The 26,888-nt window shown below is 37.2% G+C and overlaps 1 protein-coding gene across 21 annotated transcripts in view; it reads right to left on the bottom strand.

Annotated features, from left to right (window-relative positions):
* NRXN3 (neurexin 3) overlaps positions 1-26,888 on the bottom strand; it is a 1,439,541-nt gene that overhangs the window by 926,795 nt on the left and 485,858 nt on the right. The window lies entirely within an intron of this gene.

Raw genomic sequence — 26,888 nt, 5'->3', positions numbered from 1 at the left:
TTCCTATGAAGCTAGCTTGTCACTGGGCCCAGTATCTGGCACTGAGTAGGTCTTCATTAAATATTTGCTGTTGCCAAATAGTTGCTAACTACCTAAACATACTAGGGAGGGTTTGAAAGTAAAACAGATAAGGTCCCTGTTCTTAAGGGAGATGTGGCATACACAAATAACTGTACTAGAACATAAAAGTGGTTAAATGACACAGGACAGATATATCAACAAAGCCAGGGGCATTCAGGAGACAGAGGATATGGCATGCAGGTGAGTAGAGCAGACGGGGTAGAGTCTGATATGGTCTTAGTAGATGGGTGGGGTTTGTAATGAAAGAAATGATGGCATCAGACTTGACAGGTAGATAAAAGAACATTTCTACACCTAAAGGATAGAATCAATGGGAGTGCTCAGATAATAACAAACTATTCAATTTAACAGAAGCATGAAGCATATTTAGAGAAGTAGTTATATAAAGGTTGTTTGAAATTGGAATAAAATCAATGGACTTTGGTAGATACTGGGAAGTAAGTGAATGGTTTTAGATTATGAGGTACTACGGTGCATTCATTTGTGATACTGAGTACCAGACACTCTTCTAGGTGTTGAGGACATAACAGTGAACAAAAGAGACAAATATCTTCTGCCCTCATGTATAAGAGGAATCAGAATAGGGAGAGACCAGACAGACCGTATGGAAGGTACTCAGAATAGTCTGTGTCATCCTCATACCCCTACCCTATTTATACAACACACAAAAGGTCCATGAAAAGCAATTTAAATACACCTGCTCATTCCTGGGAAGCAACCATCACCTTGGAAATACTCATGACATGCTAATAGCTGTGCATTACAATTTGCAAACTCTAAGAGGATTACAGATAACGGTGTGACAGTTGTAGACACTATCACAATAAAAGACATATTATGAAGATCTGTTCTAAGATGGGAAATATAATCTAAATTCAACAAATGCTCCAGATGTGAAAGAAACTATTTTATCTCCTGGAAGAGCAGAATCAAAAGAATATCGATAATGAAAGCTAAAATTTATTGAGTACTTACTATTTGCCTGGTGCTTTCTGAGTCTTTACATGCATTAAGCAAACATTGAATCCTTACAAGAACACTATGAAGAAGATAATATTATTATTATATTTTATAGATACCAGGTCACACAGTTAACAAACGGCAGAGTTGGGAGTTGAAGGCAGGCAGTCGGATTCTCATGCCTATATACTTAAACATTCTGCCAAATTGTCAGAGAGCTATGCTAGGAGCACATCCTTGTTTCTAAGCACCAAAGCCTATGTATGTTTCATGGTAGAGTATGATATTCTTGTGACTATGTGTGTGAGTGTGTAAGTGTGAGCATGTGCACTATACATACATGGCAATTATTTAAAGTTGTATATTTATTAACATAAAAAATTATACAAACATAGATAATACATACGTTCCTAAATAATATATTGTTATATATGAATATGCACAATGCTTTATATGTTTGTATAACTATGAATATAGTTAATCACTACTACTATACACCTCTACTATACACACTTCTACTATACACACTCACTATACCTTCTATTATACACACTCACACACACACTCACATATATATATATCTGTCGGTGTCGCAATCCAATGTACACATCAGGATAGATGCGGAGAGGGCTGATGGCCACTCTGAGTTTATTGTAACCAGCGTTTCAATATATACATAGCTTACAGCTGTTAGACATACACAGGTGTTCTGGATGAAATAATTAGCGAATGCCAAGAATTCTTAGTGATTTCTCAAGAAGCCCTCCCTCAGCGTCTGTTTTGATATTACCATGTTGTTGCTGTGCTCGTATATTTTTATCTCGGAGCAGGCAAGGTCTCTTAGGCAACGGTCCCTCCTGCTCCCGATATCGATATCGTTTCTCCATCTGTGCCCCCGGGCAGCTGCCACCTGTCTTAGGTTGCCCCCCCTTGGGGTCTTACCCGTCATTGGCTAACCGGCCTTCTCACCGCTGGGTCACAGTTTGTTGGCAAGCTTTTTCCAGTCATTATTAACCCTTCCTGTGTCAGGGGTGGCTACAATATCTATATTCTCCTTTTTAAGAGATATAAGATAAGATATGGGTACTTACAAGATAAGAGATAAGGTACTCAGTGAGCCATGAAATGGTTGTTTTGATATGTTCAACTTAAATACATTCCAAAATTAGTTGTCACTTTTATTCCTCTGGATATGTGTGGCACCAGAACATATGTATAAATGAATGCATCTTTATGTCAATATTGGTAGTATCAGAGAACAAATATCAAATGAGTATGTAGTTAAACAGCTAATGGTACAAAATAAAGTGTGCTTCTCAATGTGTACCTTTGTGTGCATCTCTCTGAGTGTGTTCTGTCTATTATCAACCTAATATCTTTAAGGGGAGTGTGATGAAGGAGAAAATTTAATATAGGAATCAGCTGAAGTAAAACCTATTCCAGGAATCATATTAATTGGCTTAAAAGATTTCAAACAGAAGGAGTACCATGAATAGAAAGCTAAGTTGAGGGGAAAAATGAGTTTAAATAAGGAAAGTTATTCAGTCTAAAATCTATGGGAATATTGAGAATTGAGAGGCCACATCACGGGATGCTCACATAATGGTACTTAGACAGTCTCCCTATTTTATTCCTCTTTTCCTCCTTTATTACCTCCTTTTGTCTTAACGGAATATTTCCTAGCATACTATTTTCATTCCTTTAATGATTCTTAACTTATCTTTTGAGCTACTTTCTTAGTGGTTGCTCTAGGGTTTACAACATACATCTCAATTTATCAAAACCTGATTCATATTTATACTAACTTAATTCCAGTAGGATATAGAAACTTTACTCTTATATATCTTCTCTCTTCCCTTCCTCCTTATTTTGTGTTATTATTGTTATTCACATTGTGTCTCTATGTGTTAAAAACTCAATGACATGTTGTTATAATAATTGCTTTATAAGGACTTATGTCTTTTTAAGAAGCAGAGAGAAGAAAGGAGAGCTCAAATATATTTATAGAAGCTTTTTGTTTTAATTAAGCTTATTATTTACCATCTCTGTTTCTCTTCATTTCTTCTTGTGGATTTGAGTTACCATCTGGTGTCATTTCCTTTCTCCAATATAGCTTCATTCATTTGTGTTTTATTGTCAAATATATTACAATTCTATATGTTATAGGCCCCACAATATAATTTTATAGATATTGGTTTATGCAATTGTTTTTTAAATCAGTTAAAAGAAGAAAGAAAAAGAAATGTGTAATTACACTGTCTTTTATCATCACCTACATAATTACCTTTCCTGGATCTCTGTTTTTTCACATAGATTCAAATTCCTATCTGCTATCACCTCCTTTCATCTTGAAGCACTTCTTCTAGTAGTTCTTATAAGACAGGGATACTAGCAATGAATTCCCTGTTTTTGTTTACCTGGGAATGTTTTCATTTCACCTTCACTTGAAAGATAGCTTTGTTGGATATAGGATTCTTGGCTGAAAGTTATATTTCTTTCAGCACTTTGGATGTTGTCTCACTGCCTTTGGCCTCCCTGTTTCTAAAAAGACATCAGTTGTTAATCTTATTGTGGTGCCCTCGTACATCAAGAGTCATTTTTCTCTTGCTGCTTACAAGATTTTTCTTGTTATCTTTGGCTTTCAACATTTTTTTATAGTGGGTCTAGAGGTGAACCTCTTTGTATTTCTTCTACTCAGAATTCATCGAGCTTGTTTGGTGTGTAGACTAGTGTTTTTCATCAGATTTGGGAAATTTTCCATCACTAGTTCTTTGAATATTTTTTCTGTCCCTTTCTCTTTCTCGATTCCATCCAGTACTCCCATCATACATAAGTCAGTACACTTAATGGTGCCTCACATGTCGCTGGCACTCTGTTCGTTTATCTTCATTCATTTTTCTTTCTTCTATTCAGATTGCATAATGTCTTTTGATCTATCTTCAAGTTTGATGATTCTTTCTTCAGCCAATTCAAACCTATTGTTTAGCCCCTCCAGTGAATTTTTTGTTTAGGTTATTGCACCTTTCAACTCCAAAATTATATATATATGAAATCTCCAAATGCAAATTTTGGAGTTGAAATATAAATTTATATTTATTTATATTTATATTTTTATCTCTTTATTGATATTCTCTATGTGATGAATCATTATTATCTTATTTTCCTTTAATTCTTTAAGCATAGTTTCCTTAGTTCTTTTAACATATTAATAACAGCTTCTATGTAGTCTTTGCTAAGTCCAACATCTGGGCTCCCTCAAGGTCAGTTTCTATTGCCTGTATTTATTACTGTGTATGGGTCACACTTTCCTGTTTCTTTGCATGTTTAATAATTTTTTTTTGAAAACTGGACATTGTAGATAATAGATTGTTTCAAATCTGGGTACTGCTACCCCCACACACCACCACCACACCAGGGCTAGTTCTTGTTGTTTGTTTCTTCATTTGTTTATTTGTTTAATGACTTGGCTGAAGGAATTCTATCACTTGTATTTTCCCAGCAGTGTGAAGGCTCTGATGTCCTTGCTCAGATAATTTTTGCTCATTTTATCTTTTAGTCTGCCTTTCTAGATGCTGTCCCTGGGTCTGTATAGGCCAATTATTGGTCAAATATTATGCTTAAGTTCCCTTAGTCAGTTAATTTTTACCCTTTATCTGTTGGATCTGTGTGACTTGGAGACCAATTTCACAGTTCAGAGAGTTTAAGACTTTGCCTCATGGTTAGCCAGAGATTAGTACTCAGAAGTTGCCCTTCTTGTCACTCCCGAGCATGTGCAGCCTTGGAATATGCACAGTTTTCCAGACCATCAAGGATAAACGTGGTTTTATTTTTAAGCCTGGTTTCCTAGAAGTACACCCTGGATAAAGTAGCTTATTGTTCAGTCAGTGTTTGTTGAGAGGTTGTGCTTAAGCCCCTTGAGCCAATAGGCTCTTCCCCCTTGCTGATGGGTATGGGTGTGGCTTGGGAATGCCTTCAGATCTGCCCCAAATCTTATTCTAATTAGTCCTGAGTGAGCATAGTCTAGCAAATGTACACAACCACCCAGAGCCCCAGGGATGAGTGTGATCCCAGAATGGCCCTTCATGGCTTTCTCTGTCCCTGATTCTCTCTCTTAAACTTCTGGCTGGTCTGCTATTTTGCTCATTGCTACTAGTATTATAGAGCTACCTGTCCCTTCAGAATTGCTAGTCATCAAGATCTCCATTGTCTTCAAAAGCCCTTTAGCCATGAACTTCGCTAAGCTCTGCTCCAAATAGTCAGAGTTGTAGAGCTCTCCATCCTTACAGCCTGCAGTCTACTCCTGGGCAGAACCTCTGTGGCAATGCACCCAGATGTGTGCAGAAACAATGTACCACTTCTCCCTGAATGATACTCCCATTCTATGAGTGGGCACTAGGGGAAGATGGTAGACTCTGGTCTTCCCAGCTTGCCCCTCCCAACATGGAACATTTGAATAAGCTGGGATGGGGACACTTAGAGCCTCAATATTCTTGACATGCCATATCTGGGATAGAGCTTATGCCTATGAATAGGAATTGCGTAGGAGAAGTAAGCCCTATTCTTGGCTGTGCCCCCTAGGAATACTGCTTCTGCAACATGGAACTGAGGTGAGTTGAGAGGCACCAGTGGCCTGCCCCTGTTGAGGTAAAACTGTAGCCCTAGGTAACTGGCATCCACTCAGAATAAAGCTTCCATAACAAGGAGCAGGGGTTGGGTAGGAGATGGGAGCAGATTGTTTAAATGCCATAGCTCTCATTTTTCTTAGTGAGATTTATTAGATCTCTTAAATAAAGTTTCTCCAGTTGTTGTATGTCCTTAAAACAATTTTCAGAGATGTTAGATGGTTGTGTGTGTGTTTTAATAATTTTCACCAGATAAAAGGTTGTTTCTTTGGGAAAAGGGTCTGCTAAATTCCTCTTCCAGCCATTCTAGAGTTTCCCTATTTTGACTACTACAAATGTCTCACATATCTTTCTCCATAAAATTTTCCTTAGCCCCCAGTGATATATATTTGTATTTGTCATAGTAGGCCCATTTCTGTTTATTTAGGAGTATAAATAATTATATTACTTAATCATTGTGATATTTAAAAACACTAATTTTTTTCTTATTCTCTGATTGTTCTTCAACTTCAATGACCAATAGTTTCTCTCTACATTCCCAACTCTGGTCAATAAGGGAAAAAGCTACACTCCCACTAAAATTCAGATGCCTCTCCAAATAAAGGAAGGGAGTGGCACTAGAATATTGAGTAATGTGATAGAAGTCAGCATGGAAAAAGTTTTCTATTAAATTCTTGTGTTAAGAGAAACAATCCAGGGAGAAAAAAATGACAATGTTTATTTTATTTGTGTGTATTTCTTTTATCTACATAATGCTTGAACTCCTTTCAAAATAAAAGCACTATTCTCAGCATATGCTAAACTAGTCTCAGAGAGTCACTATTTCCTCAGTCTTTCATCTTCCTTTCTTTAAAAAAAAATCACATTAATGGTTTTATTTTTTTAAATAGCATAGCTTCACTATTTAATCTAAGAGATGTATATATATATATGTGTGTGTGTGTGTGTGTGTTGTGTGTGTGTGTGTGTGTGTAAAGAAAAAAACTTCAAACATGCCACAATACACTACCGAGAAATAATTATCATTAACATTAGGGGAACATATTTCCAGATATTTTTCTAAGCATATACGCAGATAAAAGGATAAATGGGAATACTTTAAAAGATGGAAAACAGTCTATGTGTTATTTTAATTAAAATTAACTTTCATTTTACATGAAGTTAACAAAAGAAAAAATTCAAATTTCAAATAAATTTTTTGTTTTAAGAAATTTCTTTTTTTTAAAGATTGGCACCTGAGCTAACAACTGTTGCCAATCTTTTCTTTTTTCCTTCTGCTTTTTCTCTCCAAATCTCCCTCAGTACATAGTTGTATACTTTAGTTGTGGGTCCTTCCAGTTGTGGCATGTGGGATGCCACCTCAGCATGGCCTGACGAGTGGTGCCATGTCTGCACTCAGGATCGGAACCAATGAAACCCTGGGCCGCCAAAGCGGAGCACGCAAACTTAACATATTATTTATGGTGAATACCTGCTTTTCCTCTGGGGGTCTGGAGCATCAGTAACCGAAACCAGTAATACAAGCACTGTATGCCTATGTGACTGACCCTCAATAAAATTCCTGGACTCCAAGTTCAGGGAGCTTCCCTGGTTGGCAGCATTTTGCGTGTCCTGCCACACAATTGCTGGGGAAATTAAGCACATCCTGTTCATCTCAACCGAGAGAGCACTCCTGGAATCTTGTGCCTGGTTTCTTCTAGACTTCACCCCAGGTGCCTTTTCACTTTGTTGATTTTACTCTGTAACTTTCACTGTAATAAACCAAAACCATGACTGTAGCAGCTGCTGGATCTTGTGAGTCCTTCCAAAGAACTATCCAGATTCAGGGTGGTTCTGGGGACCTCTGACACACAGGTATGCTTTGTTTTATATTCATAATGTGTACAATCATCATGTGTTTGTTGTACATTTAAATGTCATCATTGTTCTCATCAAGACTTTTATCAGTTTCTCCACTTCTGAGTAATTTTATTTCATCTTTTAAATGCTTGGATTTTGGTAATATCTTTTTAGAGAGAACTCACTAGTGTTATATTACCAAAATTTGTTCGTGTTTTTGAACGTCTGTTCATGCTCTATTTGGATTATGTCACGGTTGCATGTAATTCTTGAGTCACATTTTTATTTCATGTGGAATTTTATAGACATTGCTTTATTGTACTTGAAATTGGATACTGTCAGCATTCTCTTGTAGGAGGTAAATGATATAAATTTTGCCTACATGCCTGAAGAATATTATTTTATTCCTTGAAGTCCAAGGACATAATCAATACACATCTCATTGTTGACTATTCTATATCAAATTCTCTTAGAAGCCAGCATGCTACTTTAAACTTCAGAGTCAGTTCTTTATATTAAGAACAATTTCTGGTTTGATAGCTTTGGATGATTTCTTTGTTAAACTATTCAGTTTTTCTATTTCAGGGATCCAATTATCCTGTCTATCCTCCATACCTCTTATTTTCTCTATGATGCATTTAGTCTTTTTGACTTTTTCATCAACATTCAATGTAACGGTCTCAAGCATTTTCCCTCTGCAACAGTTCAATTTTTGGCCATATCCTCTCTGCTCCCCTGTTGTACTAATTATTTCAAATTAGTTATGTGTTGCATTATTTTCGGTCTCTTATTTTTCCTTCCATCTACAATACCCCTTTTCCTTTCACTGAGTTAATTTGTCTTAATTTTACTTTGAATTATTCTGGCATTAAATTAAAATTTCTTAAGTTATTCTATAGTGCAAATGACCTATAGAATATAGCTCCTGGGAAATTGTTCTGTCTTTGGGCTTATTTTCTTCTAGATCAAATTCTTTGACTTTTCTAAGCTATATCTCTTTCTTTATATTTTTATTTTATTTTTCTTCTGTTTTGTATTTGCCCTCTCATGCTTGCATTCAAGTGGCTTTGTCCAGAGTTTCTAATTGTTCAGATATAGTCTCAGTAATTTATTGACTCCCAGAGTCATCTACAGTTTAATGGCCTCATGTTTTTAGTTCTATGCACTTTTTTTCTGTAGCTTGAGAGATGGTGAAGTATGGGAAGGAAATGAGGGGAGACATGAAGAGTTCAGTCAAGACTGTGTATAACCTTTGTTCAGCTACCATAACTGTGTTCTCATTTCTGAATCTTTGTTAAGTGTCCTGTACCAGAAGTCACCCTACCTGGTTAAAGAGTGCATCCCAAGGCAATGGAGGAGGATACAGTAGGACTGCTGATCCATTTAACCCTGGTGACTTCTCTCTTGATTCTCAGTTCCATTGTATGTTTCTGTTACATGTATTTCCCTTCCGCAGCCATTTCTACTCCTCTTCTCTCAAAAATGGGACGAGATAAGAACATCTACTCAGTCTATTTCCTTTCCTCTATAAAGGTATTAGAGATAATTCTCAATATTTTTATCAACTATATAGTATTATACTTGTGGAGCATAGGCAGGATTGACAGCCTTATCAGGATTGCCATTCTTTTTGGCTTGGCTTCAGAATCATTTATCTTGCTCCTACTTTTTGAAATTTATGACACTGAGTTGTGCCTCTTTCCTTACTTGGGGCTAATGATTATTTGACTGGTATCTTCTTTTGTGTTTAATTTGAAAGAGGGAGGTTTTGGCAGGCAACTTTTTCCTACCATCTTCCCATTCCTTTTCATAATCAAATTATTATATCTAACACCAAAGAAACAGGTAGGAATTAATCAAAACTGAGTTCTTTAATCTGATTATAAGCATATGTTGTTTTAGATGAGATGAAGTCCTAATCAAGAAGAGAAGTGAAAACTATAGGGAAAATGGGACTGTAAGAAGAGAATGGTACAGAGGCTGTTCTTGCCTACACATACTAGGAAGTGATACCATTTACTGCTACTATAGTCTTGAAGGAGAAAGCCAGATTGGTAGGCAGTAATAGGAAAAGGGTAAAACAAAGTATTAGATGACACAATTGATGTGATATTGCTAACAAATGCAGGGGCTCAATAACATCAATACAGTACTATGAGCAATTAGCAATGTGTTTTCATATAGTGGACTTTGCCAGCAATCATTTTGCACTTAGCACACCAAGCAGACTTCCCAGAACTATATTCCCACCAGCCCATAAGCCATCTCCTATGGAGAGAAGATACTCTCGTGGCCAATCTTGTAAGCGAAGTACCCCCACCTTCTCCTTTTGCACCTTCAAGACATCCTCCTGTTCACTCAGGCTGCTATTGGCCTCACACACTCCTTAAGTGTGCTTTATTCTGACAAAGCTTCCAAAATACACAGATTGCTTCCTCTCCACCCAAACTGGGCTGATCTTAAACAGTGTGCAAATCTATGCAGGAATGCCTGCCAGGTTCTAATTCTGAATTTTGCAGCAGCAGGAGCAACATAAATCTCTAGCTCTGAGCAGACCCAACAATAGCCAACAGTTCCAGGGAATCAACAAAATTGATATGAAGTGATATCCTCCTTCTTGTGGACAAGGCTGAGAAGAACCAACTTTTCACATTCTCTACATAATGCTGCCATTACATACAGTCATATTGGCTTCTCATCCCCAAACAACTAAGCTCTCTACAGCTGTGACAAAAATTCTGATTGACATTCCTCACTTTAAGGAAAGCAGATACATATGTTTGCATACTTTTTAGTATTCAAAAAAAAATAAACAAGGGATACAGAAATCCTGGCTTATAAGAGGTATAATTTTTAAGAAAATGTTCATTTGACCAAAGAATTCATGCAGCTTTCCCTTAAATAGCAACTTTTCCTACTGAATTCAAAATGTGATTCAATTTATAGAAATTAAACATAAAACAATTCAGAAGAAATCTACTGCTTGCAATAACATTTGCTCATTCATTCAATGATTAATATCTAATATATGCCAGACACTGTGCTTAAGAGGAGGGTCAGGGGAGCACAAATAACATGGCTGCTGTCTTTAACGAGCTTATAGCAAGTTGGAATTATAGACACAAACAGGTAACCTGTTATACTAAAGAATGAGTAAAGTGTCGTGGAAATTTAGGTCAGGAACCTACATCTTTGCCTAGAGTTGTTAGGGAAGGGGTGTGTAACTTGTGTTTCAAGGATGAGAAAGAGTGAACCACAAAGAGAGGAGTGGGAAGGCATTCTAGCTGAGGAAACAACATATGTACAGGTACAAAGTTGTAAAAGACCTAATAAGCACAGTTAGGAAGTTTGGATATTAATCAGCATAGAGGGCTTTTAGACAGGAAGTGACATGATCAGGTTTGCTTTTTAGACTAACTCTGATGGTACTGGGAAGACAGAATGATGTGGTGACAGACCAGATGCAATCTTATCCAATTTTCTTCCATATACTATTGCCATTGCTTTATTTTGCAAACATGTTATGAAATTTCAAAACACAATATTTATAAATGATGGTGGTATGTTTCTTGGAATTGCTCTGATTCTTTGAGTCAATTCAAGAAAGCTCTATTGTGCATTTGTAATTACACATATGGATCAGCTTCCCCATTCAGAATCATTGCTCAGTGTTCTGTCACGGTGAGTGTATAAGCTTGGAGTTAGAAGATTTGGGTGAAATCCTATATCTTCAAGTTATTCAACTGTGAAAGATTCTTGAGACTCAGTTTCCCCACCTATAAAATGTTTAATAATAACGGTGAATCATTCAAGATACTATAGGAAACAAACGGCCCACTTAATCTATGCCATTTGATGAAGGTTTAATAAAGGCAATATTTACAAAGATATAGGTCAGGGATCTTGAACCCTCCAGGGGTAACAGAGTATTCAGAGCTATTAAGAGCAGACCCCCATTATTATTATTACTACTTCTAGGCCTGATGGATCAAGGGGAAGGTCAGTTTCCAGAACCCTGAGGAAGAAAGAGAGGGAGCAAGAGAGCAAGTGGGTGAGCTATGAATGCCTCACAAGAGCTGTGACCTTAGGTCAAGGGCACAGCCAATGGGCAGTCATTTCACAGGGAGAGAGACAGGAAATTAAATATTCAGACTTCATTCCCATCCTTCCTTCTCAATCCCCTTGCGTGCTCCCCATTGGACAAACTCAACTGGAATTCAGATGGCAAAGGAGTCTGTTAATGCAATCCATATAGGATAACTTTCCAGGGTGCAAAGCTGAGTGGAAAAAGAGTAGAGCAGAGTGGAGAATGGAGCCAGAGTTGCAAATAAAAGGTATCTATCACAAAGGTGAACCTGAAGCATGAATGTGAAAACATCCAAATGTCTGATATTAGTGGGTGCTCAACAAATGTTGTACGTGCATATACACATATGTGTTTTAATTTCTCTGATGTCTAGAGATGACCCATCACTTTCATGTGAGGATACTTCTATATTAAAGGTAGCACTGGTCAGTAGAAAGAGCCCTGGTGTCAGGAGGCCCACATTCCACTCCAAGCTCCACCTCTTAATGGGTGTGCAACCTTGGGAGAGCCACACATATTCTCTGACCTCCCTTTTCCCTTATGTAAATCTTGAAAAATATTCAAAAATCATATAAGAAAATATGTTTGAAAGAGGTTTGCAAACTGTAAAGTGGAATGTAATTCTCAAGGGTTAATTACAGTGTTTTGTTAGTCTTCCTCTTCATAATGAAGTCTACTTTGATTAAATAGAGAAATAAAGTAGACATTCTGATTTCTTTTGTTCTCAGATTCCCTACACAATGGGTCTACTTTCATGATCATGGTAGAGAATGCACTCAAGAACCCTAGAGTTAGAGCTTTTATATTTCACCTTTGATGATAAGCATGCCTCACAACAGTCATGGGCAAACTATGTTCAGTGAATGAACCTAATATCCTGGTTAAGCTATGCTATCCATCATGAAAGCACTATTCTGTAGACTTTCATTTTTGCCCAAAGCTTGCTGCCGCCCTCTGTCGTATTCTTCCTGTCATTATTCCAGAGAATGCATTTGCTCTCTCATTATCATGGTTGATATCTGGTTACTAAAATTTAAATGAAAGTTTTACCTCTTAACCATCAACAAAGATGACTGACTGCAGATGTGGATCTTTAGCGAATGGATTTGTCTACCTATCACCTTCACTCTATTCTAGAATATTATTACACAATAGCACTGAGCTGACATAGCAAAGGGATTAACAGCCAACTGCATACCTGTCCTTGTGTTTCCCAGGCTAATTGCTGGTGTTTTGATTCCCAGATGACTGGGTTGAGGCTCAGAGCACTGTTCTGTACACAGCTGTGCTCACTGAAATGTGATTTCTTTACTATTGGCAAAGGCCAGACCTGAGAGATGAGTTGTCTAGGGAAGCAAAAGAATACACTTTCTACCTGTCACCTGTTCCACAATGCACCAGCCCAACAAACCTCTGTTTCATATGCATGTTTTACAAGGAGAGACTGGGCCATTATTTCAACATGAACCAAAATCAAATTGTTTAGGAATATAAGACAAATTTTCTAGAAAAGTCAAACCAATGAAGAAATTTCTAGAAGTCTGATTAACTAACTAAAGTAGAACCAGTCTCTTGTCAATTTATCAGAAAAAAATAGCATAGAAGTTGTAAGATCACTCTCTCTGAATTGCACAGAAAGTTAGAGTTAGAAAGAAACAAAACAAACCTGCATTCAAACTTTGGTATTTCATAACTGAGGAAATTGAGGTAACATTTAAAAGCCTTGGCTTTTTTCTAATGGAGAAATTAAGAACATTCCTTTTTGTTTCTTCTTATTTGGGATCCTGCTTCCAAAATCAGGTTGCACAAAATCAGCAGTGTCTGAAATAAATGACTCAATAGATCCATACGCGTTTATACTCACAGATCTATTGAAGCACTTGGTTCAGAATATTGTTGATAGATATATATGTGGTCGTTATATATATTATATATGTTAAATATTATATATACATATATAAAAACAATTTCCAACAACACTTAAGCAGAGTTAGCTATGGAATGGGAATACAAAAGATTTGTGACAGTGTTGGACATTGCATCTCATCCACATAGGACATGCATTAAAGGATATCTTTTCTAGTGGATGTGACTAAGAGTAAAAAGAGAATTAATCGAGGGAAATCTCACAACCCTACATTTGCACAGTAGAATCTAGAGTTGCACAGGTTAATAAACTGCCCCTGGAATTGAATTCCACATAGTTCTGCAACTCTTAGAATGTTATTAGAATGAATGTTAGATCCTATGTAATGTCTCAGGCTGACACATCAGTCCATCAACCCCCTGGCCAACTCTCAACAGCACATGCTCTTCTTGGGAGACTATATCATTTGTGGTATGCATTTCCAAATCCTTGGGAAGATGTACTATATCAATAGTGGGGCCAATTTATTCAACATATCGTTTTTGAGTACCTACTATGTTTCCAGGCACTGTTCTAGACTGGGGATCTGGAAATGGATGAAATAAAGTTCCTACCTTGTGGAGCTTTAATTTTGGCTATAGTCATCCAGAGTAATTGCTCAATAGAAGTAACCTTGTTTGCCTAATGATGTAAATGGCAAGTAGCTATTGCAATGCACTAGGGAGAAAAAATAATAGTCAGCAGGAAGACAATCATTTGACTGCATATACAGGGGTGGATTCTCCCATTCTCAAGCCTTCTATCAGTGTTATTTTATAAGAACTTTATCTAGAAGAGTAAGATATCAGATACGTCTGGCAGATGACTAGGACTCATCATACACAGACTGCTACTGCAGCAACAAGTAGGAAAACAGCTAAAATTAAGCTATAAACACTTCTTGTCAGGGCCCCATTCCCCTGCAAACAGAAAGTAGTTTTACAGAGCTGGCAAAGTGTACTGTAAATTATATTACCAGCCCACAGCCGATGAGTTTGTAAGTCTACGGAGAACAAGTTATCTGGCTCTGTGGCCATGCTCAGCTTGCCAAAATTGCATGTAAGGCACACCAGTCTGAGAGATATTGCTAAAACTTAGAAATGAGTTGACCAAGAACAGCACTGGAGCAGAAGAAGGAAGGTACACGGTACATGACATTAATTTGTCCCTAAAGTTTTCTTGTTGGTGTTTCGTTATGACTCAGCGGCACTGTTCAGCAGTCCCTGAGTCAACATTTAATTATATTGTAAATCACTAGATAATCAAGGGTGTGTCTGATGAATGGGTGGACAGTTGTTAGTAACAATAAAAGTCCCCTCACCTTATTGTACCACGCTCGAAATGTTTCTGGCTTGTTGTTTATTTCTCTAACTAGCAGAAGGTATCTCAATCTGTTTTCAAGATTTTGTTCCCTTTTAAGTTTTTCTTTTTCTTTTTCTCTTATAGTTGAGCTAGTCTTATTTTTCTAAAAACAAATCAAATCATGTCACTTTCAAGTCAAGTACTTTCAATGGCACCACAGTACCTACAACTTAGCATTGTATTCTAAATCTTAGATACTCTGGCTCCTGGTCACATCTCCAGCCCAATTGCCTGTCCTCACTGTGTCCCTTCACTTTTGCCACAGAATACACTATTGGCTCTTAGAATATACCCTGCCCCTGACTTTGCTCTTGCCGCTACCTCTGTGTGGAATGTTTTACACTCTTTATCCAGCTGGCAAATTCTGGCCTAGCTACTAAAAGTAAGCAAGGCTTATTGACTTTGCCATCAAAACTGAGTGAATCTGGCAGTTCTCTCCTTTTCCAGTCTAGTCCCAGCTAGACTTCTAATTACTCCCCTTAGTTTCATTCTTGGCTCTTGCTAGTCTGTTCTCCACATGGCAGCCAGAACGGTCACTTCCTTACCCTGCTATACCCTCCATACCTTCCTAGTGCACTTAGAATTCATTTATACTCTTTGCTTGACTCACAAAATCCACACGATTTGCGTCTTCTCTATAGGGTGACCAGATGTCCAGGTTTGGCCCAGACAATTCCATTTCACTTCTTTGTCCTGGTGTAATTACTAATAGCACCACCTTTTACTCAAAAGTGTGCCAGTCTGGACTTAATGCCACCTGGTCATCCTACTTTTATAGCTCATCTTCTACTATTCTCTCTTCGTTCATTATAGCCCAGCATGCCGGCCTCCTTTTGTTTCCTTGAAAACAAACACACCAATTTGTTCTTGCATTCAGGCATTCAGCCAACCTGTTCTTCAGCATGGACTTAACTGCTCCCTGATCGTTTTGCATGGCTGGCTCCTTCTCACTCAGGCCCTGGCTCAAATAGCTTAACCATCATCTTCTCAGAAAGCTATTCCCCAATCACCCCATCTAACTGTCCCTCTTCAGGCATATTGTGTCACATTGGCTTATTTATTTTTCATCATAGCACTTAAAATATCTGATTTCTTTTTTGTTCATGTGTTTATCTGACTCCTCCTTCTAGAATGTATCCATGAAAGCAGATACCTTTTCTGTTTGTTTACGATTAAGTAGGTGTTTTCTAGAAGAGTGGCTGGCTCATAGTAGGTACTTGCTAAAATACATGGTGGATGCACAAAATATCTCAAGCGTCACCTCCTCTATGAAGCCTATCCTGGCTACCTGCAGTCTCTTTCCACTGCTTCTCCGCGGCCCACTTCTATCTGGTGCATATATACATTACAGGCAGTGCCTGCAAGACTGTTTTTACGTGCATTTCACTTTAGTTTCTGTGTTTGCTTCTCTCTTGATGCTGTAAGCAAATCTGAAGGCAAGTATATTTTTTGTTCATTTTCTGTTTCATTTTGTTTTGGTTGTTGTTTTAAACATTTTATTTCAAACACTTACAGAACATTTGCAAAAATTATAGTAAGTGTTCTCTTACCTCTCTCACCCTGCTTCCCCTAATGGTAACATCTTATATAACTATAGTATGATTATGAATAATGCAAAATTAAGATTTGCACCACATTTTAAATAAACTTCAGATCTTATTCAAATTTTATGACTTTTTCCACTAATGTTCTTTTGCTGTTCCAAGATCCCACATTGCATTAGTTATTTCTTCTAGTCTTCTCCAGTCCATAATAGTTCCTTAATCTTTCCTTGTCTTTTATGTCCTTTTAAAGAGTACTGGTCAGATATTTTATCAAATATCCTCTATTTGGGTATGTCCAGTGTTTGCTCACAATTGGAGTGAAGTCATGCATTTTGGCAAGAATACCATGAAAATGACATTGTGTCCTTCTCAGTGCATTATATGAACAGGTTTGTGATGTTCACATGTCTTGTTACTATTGATGTTTTCTTGATTACTTGGTTAACTTGGTATCTCCCAGGTCTTTTCACTGTTAAATAACTATTTTTTCCTCTGATTTGATAAGTTTCTTGGAGAAAGATAACTTGAACCCATGCAAATCTTGTTTTTCCTCAAACTTTCACCCACTAATTTTAGCATCCATCAGTGGATCTTGACTGCAACATTTGTTACTATGGTGTTTGCCTAATGGTGAGTCTCTCTTGCCCTCTTTCCTTCTACATTTATGATTTGGAATTCTATTGTGTTTTTATTCATTTTTAACGCTCCCTGTCAGTGTTTATCATCACATTTCTGACAAATCTGTGCCTCTATAAGTACAGATTATGTATAGCAGAGCAATTAAGTTCTCAGGCTGTTTTATGAGGCCTGATACTTACCAGCTTTGTGACTGGGCAAGTTACTTAATCTCTCTGAGCTTTAGTTTCCTCATTAATAGAACAAGGATAATATTAGCACATGATTCATTAGGCTGTTGGGAGGATACTCAAGTCATTCCTCATCATGTCATTCATTCACTCGGGCACTGGAGACACAACAAACAAAAGAGGCCATCTTGACTTACTTAAGTCTTTTTTTTATTTTAAAGATTGGCACCTGTGCTAATAACTGTTGCCAATCGTTTTTTTTCTTCTCCCCAAAGCCCCCCAGTACATAGTTGTATATTCTAGTTGTCAGTGCCTCTGATTGTGCTGTGTGGGATGCCCCTCAGCATGGCCTGACAAGCAGCGCCATGTCCACACCCAGGATCCAAAGTGGCGAAACGCTGGGTCGCCAAAGCAGAGTGCGCAAACTTAACCACTCGGCCACGGGGCTGGCCCATTTAAGTCTTGACTAATCCAGTTTTGGGTATATATTAAGCATACATAGGTTCCCAAATTGTTTCCTACAATTATGATTAATAATTGTACAATTTCCTGGCCAACTCTGGATTCATAAATATTTCAGTGAGCACTCAGATCTGATTCCTCAGCAGTCAGAGGCATTTTGTTCAGAGTTTCCACTGACATGAGAATAATCAAAAGTGTGCCCCCTCTCTGCAGGTTTGCAACGTTAGTAATTAATGTTTCCCAAACATATCAGAATCCTAGGAGGGAAGCCCAATTAAAACACAAGTAAAATCTTTAATGAAGGGTAAATGTTAAAGTTCTTAGAGGAGGGCTCTCCTCTCTCTAAACTACTCTCTTTAGGTCCCAGTCCGTGGAGGAGCTGGATCACTGTCACAGAGGCCAGAGGAAATATTTGAAGATGGAGAAAACTGTAGCTGGTAAATGTTATTGCTAGCTCTGGGAGGTGAGGCCTGCAAGGCTATACCGCTGTGCTGGAGCTTGGCGAGCCCCCGCGGGAGCCCAGAAGAGCGGGCAAGCTCATCACGCAAGCCCAGTCCAAATGTCACTCTAACATTTGCAGAGCTGTGTGTAACTGCTTAAGAGGAGGTTTCCAACGAGAAGGTCAAGGATGGAAAAGCTGTTTGGGGAGCTGAGGGATGTAGTTAGGAAGGTGCAGCCATGGTGTGGAGTATTCTTTCCGTTCACATGAGCAGGTTTTGTTTTGTTTTGTTTTATATCACCCTGTGTGGTTTTTTGGGCTGGTGGTTGCTCATATAGACAGATAATCCTTCAGGAAGGCTAATGTCAATCTCTGGTCTGATTTTAGGGGGGGACGAAGAGATTACATATTCTTCTGAACTCTGTATCAAACAGCTTTTGTTTTATTTTCATTTTTATTCTTTAAGTCCTTAGTTTTGCATGTCTATAGTTGACCCTTGATATTTCAGAATTCAACATTCACAATTTTGACATTTTCCCAAAGAGTCTGATTAACTATGCTATGTGGTCACATATAATTTTAATCAGTCCCAATGAGAGCAGGAAGCACAAGAACTTAGTGAGTAAACCTGGCAGAGCACTCGGCATCCACATCTCAGTGAGGCCAGGTATTTCTTTAATTTTGAAATACTTCATTCAAACAAGTAGAAATAAAAACATAATAAATATTGGTGTACTAAATCTGGCTTTTATTAATTCCTAACGTTCTGGTGTATTTGTTTCAGATTCTCTTTGGAGAAGCAAAATATGACAGGTACAGGGAAATCCCCTTTGTAGCAGTCCCACTTCCCTCTCTTCTGAGAAGTAACCCTTTTACTGGGGTGTTCATGATGGCCATGCATGTTTCTATATTCTTTATACATGTGGGTCTTCTAGAAGGTATTTTGAATTACTTTGTATGTTTATAAACTTTATATAAATAGTATGAATCTGTACATGTTTTTCCATAATTTGCTTTTGTCATTCAAGATCACAGCTTTGAGGTTCACCAGTCTTGTTACATATGGCTTTATTGTGTTTTCCTTCACTGCTGGATGGCATTCTATTGTATAGAGATACCACAATTTATTTCTGCACTTTCATGCTGATTTAGATTGTCTCTAAGGTTTTGTGGGTTTTTTGTACATTACAAGCAGTGTTCCAATGTACATTCTAGTAACTTTCTAAATATGAACTTGTTTGAGAGTTTCTGTAAAAGATTTACATAGATATGCAATTGCTAGGCCAATGTCATGCTCAACTTCAGTGCTAAATTGCATCCCAAAGTGGTTGCCTTCATGTACACTCCCGCTATCTAGGATATGAGGGTTCTCATTGCTCCTCCTCTTTGCCAAGACTTAATATCATAGGAATTATTCATTTTTGTGAATCTGGTGGTTTGAAGTAGTATCACAATATCATTCCCATTTGCATTCTCAAGATTACTAGCATGCTGTACATCCCTTTATATGTTTACTATCCACTTTGGTTTTGGCATCTGTGATTTGTTTATTCATATTCCTTGCTTATTTTTCTGTTGAGTTATTTGTCCTTTTTTTCTTGACTTATAGGAGTTCATTATGCAATTTAGGATACCAATCCTTTGTATATTACATGCATTTCCAATAGTTTCTCCCAGTCTGTGGCTTGTCTTTGGTTTGTCATGTTTTTGCCTTGAACATAATATTTAAATTTAATTGTAATCAAAGTTATCTTTTTTTTCTTTTTGGTCTGTGCTTTCTTTCTCGCCTTTTTTTTTTAAAAAGATTTTATTTTTTTTCCTTTTTCTTCCCAAAGCCCCCCAGTACATAGTTGTATATTCTTCGTTGTGAGTCCTTCTAGTTGTGGCACGTGGGACGCTGCCTCAGTGTGGTTTGTTGAGTAGTGCCACGTCCGCGCCCGGAATTCAAACCAACGAAACACTGGGCCGCCTGCAGCGGAGCGCACAAACTTAATCACTTGGCCATGGGGCCAGCCCCTCTTTCTCGCCTTTTTAAAGTAATATTTTCCACCCACAGATCATAGAGCTATTCATCCTTATTTTCTTCTAAAAATTTTAAAGTTTTGCATTTTACATTCACATTTTTAAATACTCTTAATCTATTTTTAAATTACTGTTTGTTGTAAAGATGAAGCCTAATTTTATTTTTTTCCATATGGATAACCAGATATCCCAGAACCATTTACTGACTAGTTCGTTCATTGACCACTGATCTGTAACACCAACCTGGTCATGTATCTTTTTCCATATTGCATGAGACAGTTACTGAGCTCTATTCTGTCCCACAGGTCTATGTGCCTGTGTCACACTATATTAATTATTTTGGGTATAAAATACATCTTGTTATGTTCTAGGGTAAGTCTTTTCTATCATTCCTTTTTCTCCCCCCAGAATTTCCTTGGCTATTTTGGCCCCTTGAACTTACGTATGAGCTATAGGATCAGCTGGGTCAGGTTCCAGGAAAAATTCTGCTGGGATTTTGAGTGGAGTTGTATTGGATTTATGGAATAATTTAGAGACAATTGGCGTCTTTATGTTATTGAGTCTACTCACGTATGGATATAATAGACATTGATGATTTGTTCAGGACTTTATAATCTTCAATAATATTCTGTCATTTTTTCTATAAAATTTTGAATCTTTTTAGATTTATTCCTAGCTACTTTATAGCTTTGTTGCCACTGTATATGGGATTTTTTCTGTTCTACATGTTAATTGGTAATTATAATTGTAAAGAAAGCTAATTAGGTTTATATGTTTATCTTCTATTCAACAAACTTGCTGAAATCACTTTTAGTTCTAATTGTTTGCTATAGACCCTCATGGACTTTCCACATATAAAGAAAGTTCAGTATATTCCTCTCCAATCCTTATTCATCTGATTTTTTTTTTTTGCTTATTCTATTGGCTAGTTTCCCCATTTCAACAATAAATAGAAGTGATAGGGGCATCCTTGCTGTGTTCCTAGTCTGAATAAATATGATATTTGCTGCAGGTTCTTGATAACTTCCTGTTATCAAGAAGTTCTATTCCAATCTAAGCCCATTCAGATTATTTTTAATAATAAATAAATATTGACAATATAAAATATTTCTGTATTTAAGTGACTTTGTTTTTCCTCTTTATCTTTAATATCATTATCATCTTATATTAAATTTAATTAATATATTTCCTAATGTATCATCCTCACATTCCTAAGAAAACCCCTCCTTGTGTATGATGTATTTTTAAATATTAAATTATATTTGTTGGTGTTTTATTTAGGAATTTTATTAGAAGCATATATTTAATGCATATACAGCTGTGCTTTGGAATGGAAGATAGTATAATGGTACAAAGCTGGGCCTGTGTTGGTTGCCATCCATGTTGATTCAGTTTCTGAATCATGCAGAAGTCTTCATGACAGGTAGTCTCACCACTACAAAGGTCCCATATTTACACTTCAGTTCTAATGGGTTTCAATATTTAAAATAAATATGTCTGGCACATCGTAAGTATGAAATAACTATGTGCAGAATGAATAAGGGAATTAATGCTTGAATGAAAGAAAATAAGAAGAGAGAGAAAGAAAAGAAAAAAAAACAAAGGAAATAAGGGAGAATTTTTCATGGCAAAATTTCAGAAACTACTGATACTTTCAGGTAAAGTAGTTTGTTAAGAGAAAACAAATGAACGAAAAAATCCACTGGAGGAGTTTGCTTCTGCAAAACTCCTCTTAGTCCAGACCTGCTTTAGGAGGAAAGTAAGATTGCTCCAATTTTTTTCTGATCCTTAAGAAATAAAGAGATTATTTACTCATTTGACCAATGATTGAGTCTTGACCAAAATTACCTCCACTGAGGAAACAGCATTTGTCTGATGTTCTTTTGTAACTTAGGACTAAAGGCAGTTCTGTTGTTCTTGCCCCATGGGCTGCTGTCTGTGGAATTCCTTTACTCTTAAAAGCAATCTCAGCATATTAGACTTTTCTATTGTTGAGGATGTAGGAGGGATAAACCACTCTTAAAAACAGTTGAAATGTAGCATGTAAAGCAGACAAAATGCCTTTCTTCCATTCTTACTTAAATCCTTCAATTTTGAAGCCAAAGGACATGCCACCTTGAGATATTGAGCTTTGTTTTAACAGACCATGCTTAACCCCAGTTTAATCTCTTCATGTCTTTGTAAGGACCCTTTCAAGGTAAAGCTGCCATCTGTTCCTCCAAAGGTACCACCCGATTTTCTGATAAATGGTCAGTAAAATAGCAGCCAGGGGAAGGGGCTGTCATTATTTGACCAGTTGAGGCTGTTTAGACAAACACAATAGTTATTTCAGGAAATAACTGTGAGGCAGTATCCTTTACTATCTGAGAATGGATATTTCTAGCCCCAGAGGTCAGAGTCCAAATCGGAAAACTGCCTCTTATTAGCTGTGTGACTTTGAAGAATTTCCTTAATCCTTTAAGCCTCAGCTCATTGGTAAAATATTCACCAAAAAAATTGGTGAATAATACCTATGTTACATGGCTTTAATGAAGACTAAATATGATAACGTTTGTTAAATTCTTGGCATGATACGTGGCACACGGCTGATTAATAAATGTTATCGATTATTATAATTAGGATCAAATTCTCTTCAAGATAAAATATAGAGAGAAATCAAGATAGACCCATTGCACAGAACTGTAGGCTGATAAATCACTAACCATGAGGCTAATATTAGCTATACTCTCCAAGGTAGTGGCAAGCATTGAAAAATGGAACTGAAAGCCCCTAGAAGTCAAACCTTCACTCCATGCTCTGTGCCTTGTCCCCATATTAGTTGGTTCTTATGCCTAAATAAGAACATGGGCTTTGAATAACTGGAATGAAATGCAATAAATCTCTATGGGGACCAGGATGTGGAGGGATGGGCAGGGACCAAGCATGCAGGGTCTTCTGGATAACAGAGATTGGGGATTTTATTCTAAATGCAACAAGAAACCACAGGCGGGCTTTTAGAGGAGAAGGGACAGGATTTGGTTCATACATGTACATGGATGACCTCTCTTATGTCCTCCATTTTCTCACTTTTAAAAAGAGAGCCTTGGTTCTCAAAGCACAGTTCCCAGATCAGCAAAATCAACATCACCTGGAAACACATCAGAATGCATATTCACAGGCCTCACCCAGGACCTACTGAATCAGAAGTTTCGAGGGTGGGACCTAGCAAGCTGCGTTTAACTAAGACCTCCAGGGGGACTCTGATGTACCCCATAAGCACGTGACTCAGTAAGCTCAGATATTCCTTTCAGCTCCAAAGTTCCGTGTTTCTAACCAAGTTAAATCCTTCGTGATGCAGGTCACGAGTTCTAGCAAATGAGCCTAACCATCTAGCATTTTCCTCACCAACATTTTTTAATAGACACGAATTATTCAAAGAAAAATAAATAACCACCTAATGCACAGATCTCATGTTAGTACACATTTTCTATCCTGAGCCAAATATGTAATAAGATGAAAAGGGATTAAATATAATGCCACACTGACCTATAAATTTCTTCTCATAGTTATCAGAATAAAATTCTGATATCCTAAATCCTGTATCCCCTATACGATTATCTGCCTGGGTTTATACAAAATTATGAGACCATTAGGAGGATTACGTCTTTCTCTATGTTATATAAGGATCTACACAAAGAAGGTATTTAATCAGAGGCAGAATAGAATGATAAAAGGGTAGGTTCTTTGAAGTTGTATGACATTGAGTTAGAAGTCTGATCTCACTACTGGACTAAGAATCAGAGTTAAAATGTGGGAAGGGGGGCTGGCCCCGTGTCCGAGTGGTTAAGTTCGCGCGCTCCGCTGCAGGCGGCCCAGTGTTTCATTGGTTCGAATCCTGGGCACGGACATGGCACTGCTCATCAAACCACGCTGAGGCAGCGTCCCACATGCCACAACTAGAAGGACCCACAACGAAGAATATACAACTATGTACCGGGGGGCTTTGGGGAGAAAAAGGAAAAAATAAAATCTTTAAAAAAAAAAAAATGTGGGAAGGATCTGGCAGGTAACTGGCATACTCTAGATACAGCTAGTATGATGTGTGTATGTGCTTGAAGAACTATTGATGAAAAATAGCTACATGACTATGTTCCATAAAATAATTTTCTGGCTGCATTTTACCAGACTGCCATCTTAAGTGTGGGTATGTGACTATCTGAAATGGACTCTTGAATAACGCATAATATTGGTTCTTGGTGAGTCCCCAGGGGGTTAACACAAGCTAATAACTGGCCAGACAGAATCATTTTAAAATAAAGAAATCAAACATGGTCTTGTTTAATAAATTCAGGAATACCAAAATGAAGGAGCATGTCTTCAAATCAAAAAGATAATATTTTATGATAACCAGCAGTTATCTATTCCCTTCATCAGAGATACATATTAACCTTTGACTGCTTTATCCTACAATGACATATCGTTCCTCTGAACCATAATACCAATTTGGAAATTATTTCTGCACTACTATGGGATAACTCTTATCCTACTAACTTGTATGGATGCTCAAGTCTTTTATTAATCTAAACTTTGTACATATTTACACATTGCACCCCTAATGAGATTGTAAGAAGCTCTTGAGCAAGTACCATGGCTGTTGCTTCTGTGTATTTCTCAACAGAACTGAGCATAGTGCATTATACCCAGTAGGTGTGGAATGAAGATACTGAGTATGAATCATGTTATCCAGGAGGTGTACAGGCTGAAAATAAATACATTCAGGAAAGGCACAAATGAAACCATTGACAATATTAAGTGGGTACAGTGTAATTCCTCAACTATAAACTGTGGATAACAATATCTACTTCAAAGAGTTGCAAATATTGCCTAGAGAATGTACATCATGCCTAATATTTAGAGATCAATATGTGATAGCTATCGATAATAACAATGACAACAATAATAGATATTTGTAGCATGGGATCTATTTAAGATATATTCTGATATTTGAGCTGTACAAGATGTATGGAACTATGATACCCCCTCAAACTATCAAATTATTCTCTTTGTTCAGACACAGAATGAACTCTTGGTCTCGTTTAGGTTGGATATTAGATTCTTATGATTTATTATTAAGTAACACAATAGAATATTATACAGCCATTTAAAAGTCACTTTAAAAAATATTTATTAACATGGGGAAAGCTCATGCTAAAATTTAAGTGGAAAAATATTACAGTGCTATAAATGTAATACGATTCAGTTTTGTTAGAAATTATTAAATTTTATTTAGTTCATTAATGTCTATATCTGTATATGAAAGAAATATGCTAAAGGGTAATCGCTGTTAACTGTGAGTAGCGGGATTATGGATTATTTCATTTTTATTTATATTTTTCAGTATTTACCAAATTTTCTACAGTAAAGATCCATTAATTTGATTGTCAAGGAAAAAATACATGTAATTTAAAATAATAAAAAGGCCAAAGACTTTTGACAACATAGGAAACTGCTTATACTAGAGTATAAAAATCAGAAATATCAAAAAAATTGAGTGTACTCTCCCCTATGTATAGGAAAATGCTTACTACACTAAAATGTAAATTGTAGTTGTTTCTGGGTGATAAATTGGAGTAATAGTTATCTTTTACTTTCTCTTTTTCAGTATTTCCCAGTCTTTTTCAAAATGGGCATACGCATACATATACATATATGTGTGCATATATTTTTATATATATATAAAAATAGATATTTAGAGTTACCCCGCTCTCCCCAAAGGGACCTCAGGTCCTGATCCTTTATCACAAACTCTCTAAACCACCAGGGCTTAAGTTTCAGTCCTAGTATTTAACCATTGTAATGCCGTGTGACTGCTGAGTCTTCTGAATATAGTAGCTGGCATAGCTAATTCCATATTTCTGGGAAACATCACAGAAACTAAGTAATAGCAGACATAAAACATTCAAATAAGAAATTAAGAAAAGATATATATGGATTATTAAAATTAATTGAGGAAAACTAATCTAGAGCAAATAAGTAATTGTGTTTTGATTTTTCAGGCTGGTGAAGACGTCAATGTTGAGGAAGGGTGTCAAGCAGTAATTACAGCCTAGCGACAGCCTATGAGCTAGAAGACCGTAGTACACACTTAATTTGTGGTTCTTGACTGAAGCTTCTAAACCTAAAATAAAAGTTTAAAAAGTAAAACAAAGCCAAGTAAGGTCTATAACCACAGGGGAGGGAGGGAACTGAATTCTGCGTTGGTTCCTTTGTCCTGCTGTCAGAGGTTTACCATCCCCAAAACCTACTTTGGTAAAATGATAATTACCAGGTACTGGCTGGTAGGCAGCTCCCTGCAGCAGAGGAGTGCCTGGCTGACGCTCCATGCTCTCCTCCTTGTGCTCCTGCCAAGGAAGGACAAAGAAAGGAGGGGAGCAGGAGTCTTACCTCTGCAACACTCAATAGCTATGACCCACGGAATCTCCCACCAGTTGTTGCAGGAGCTAATGGAATAATTTAGGTTGAAAGATCTTGTTCTTGGGTGGCAGTGAGAATTGAGGGGAAAAACACTCACTTAAGAGTTAAAGGACATGGGTTTGTGGAAATCTCTGGCCCTTACTGTGTGACCTTGGGCAACTTCACTCCTCAAATGCAAATAAATCTACCTTAATGAGGTGAGGATGATACCATACTTCACAGTGCTCCTCTGCTCAGTGTTTATTATGGCCCAACCAGGCCTCTAGATGTATGAGAAACAAGAACAAAGCATAGCCAAAAGTGAG

Source organism: Equus asinus, chromosome 7, assembly GCF_041296235.1.
Source record: "Equus asinus isolate D_3611 breed Donkey chromosome 7, EquAss-T2T_v2, whole genome shotgun sequence".
NCBI classification, from domain to species: Eukaryota; Metazoa; Chordata; class Mammalia; order Perissodactyla; family Equidae; genus Equus; species Equus asinus.
The sequence above is the reverse complement of the archived record's forward strand: the minus strand, read 5'-3'. Positions and strand labels throughout refer to the sequence as shown.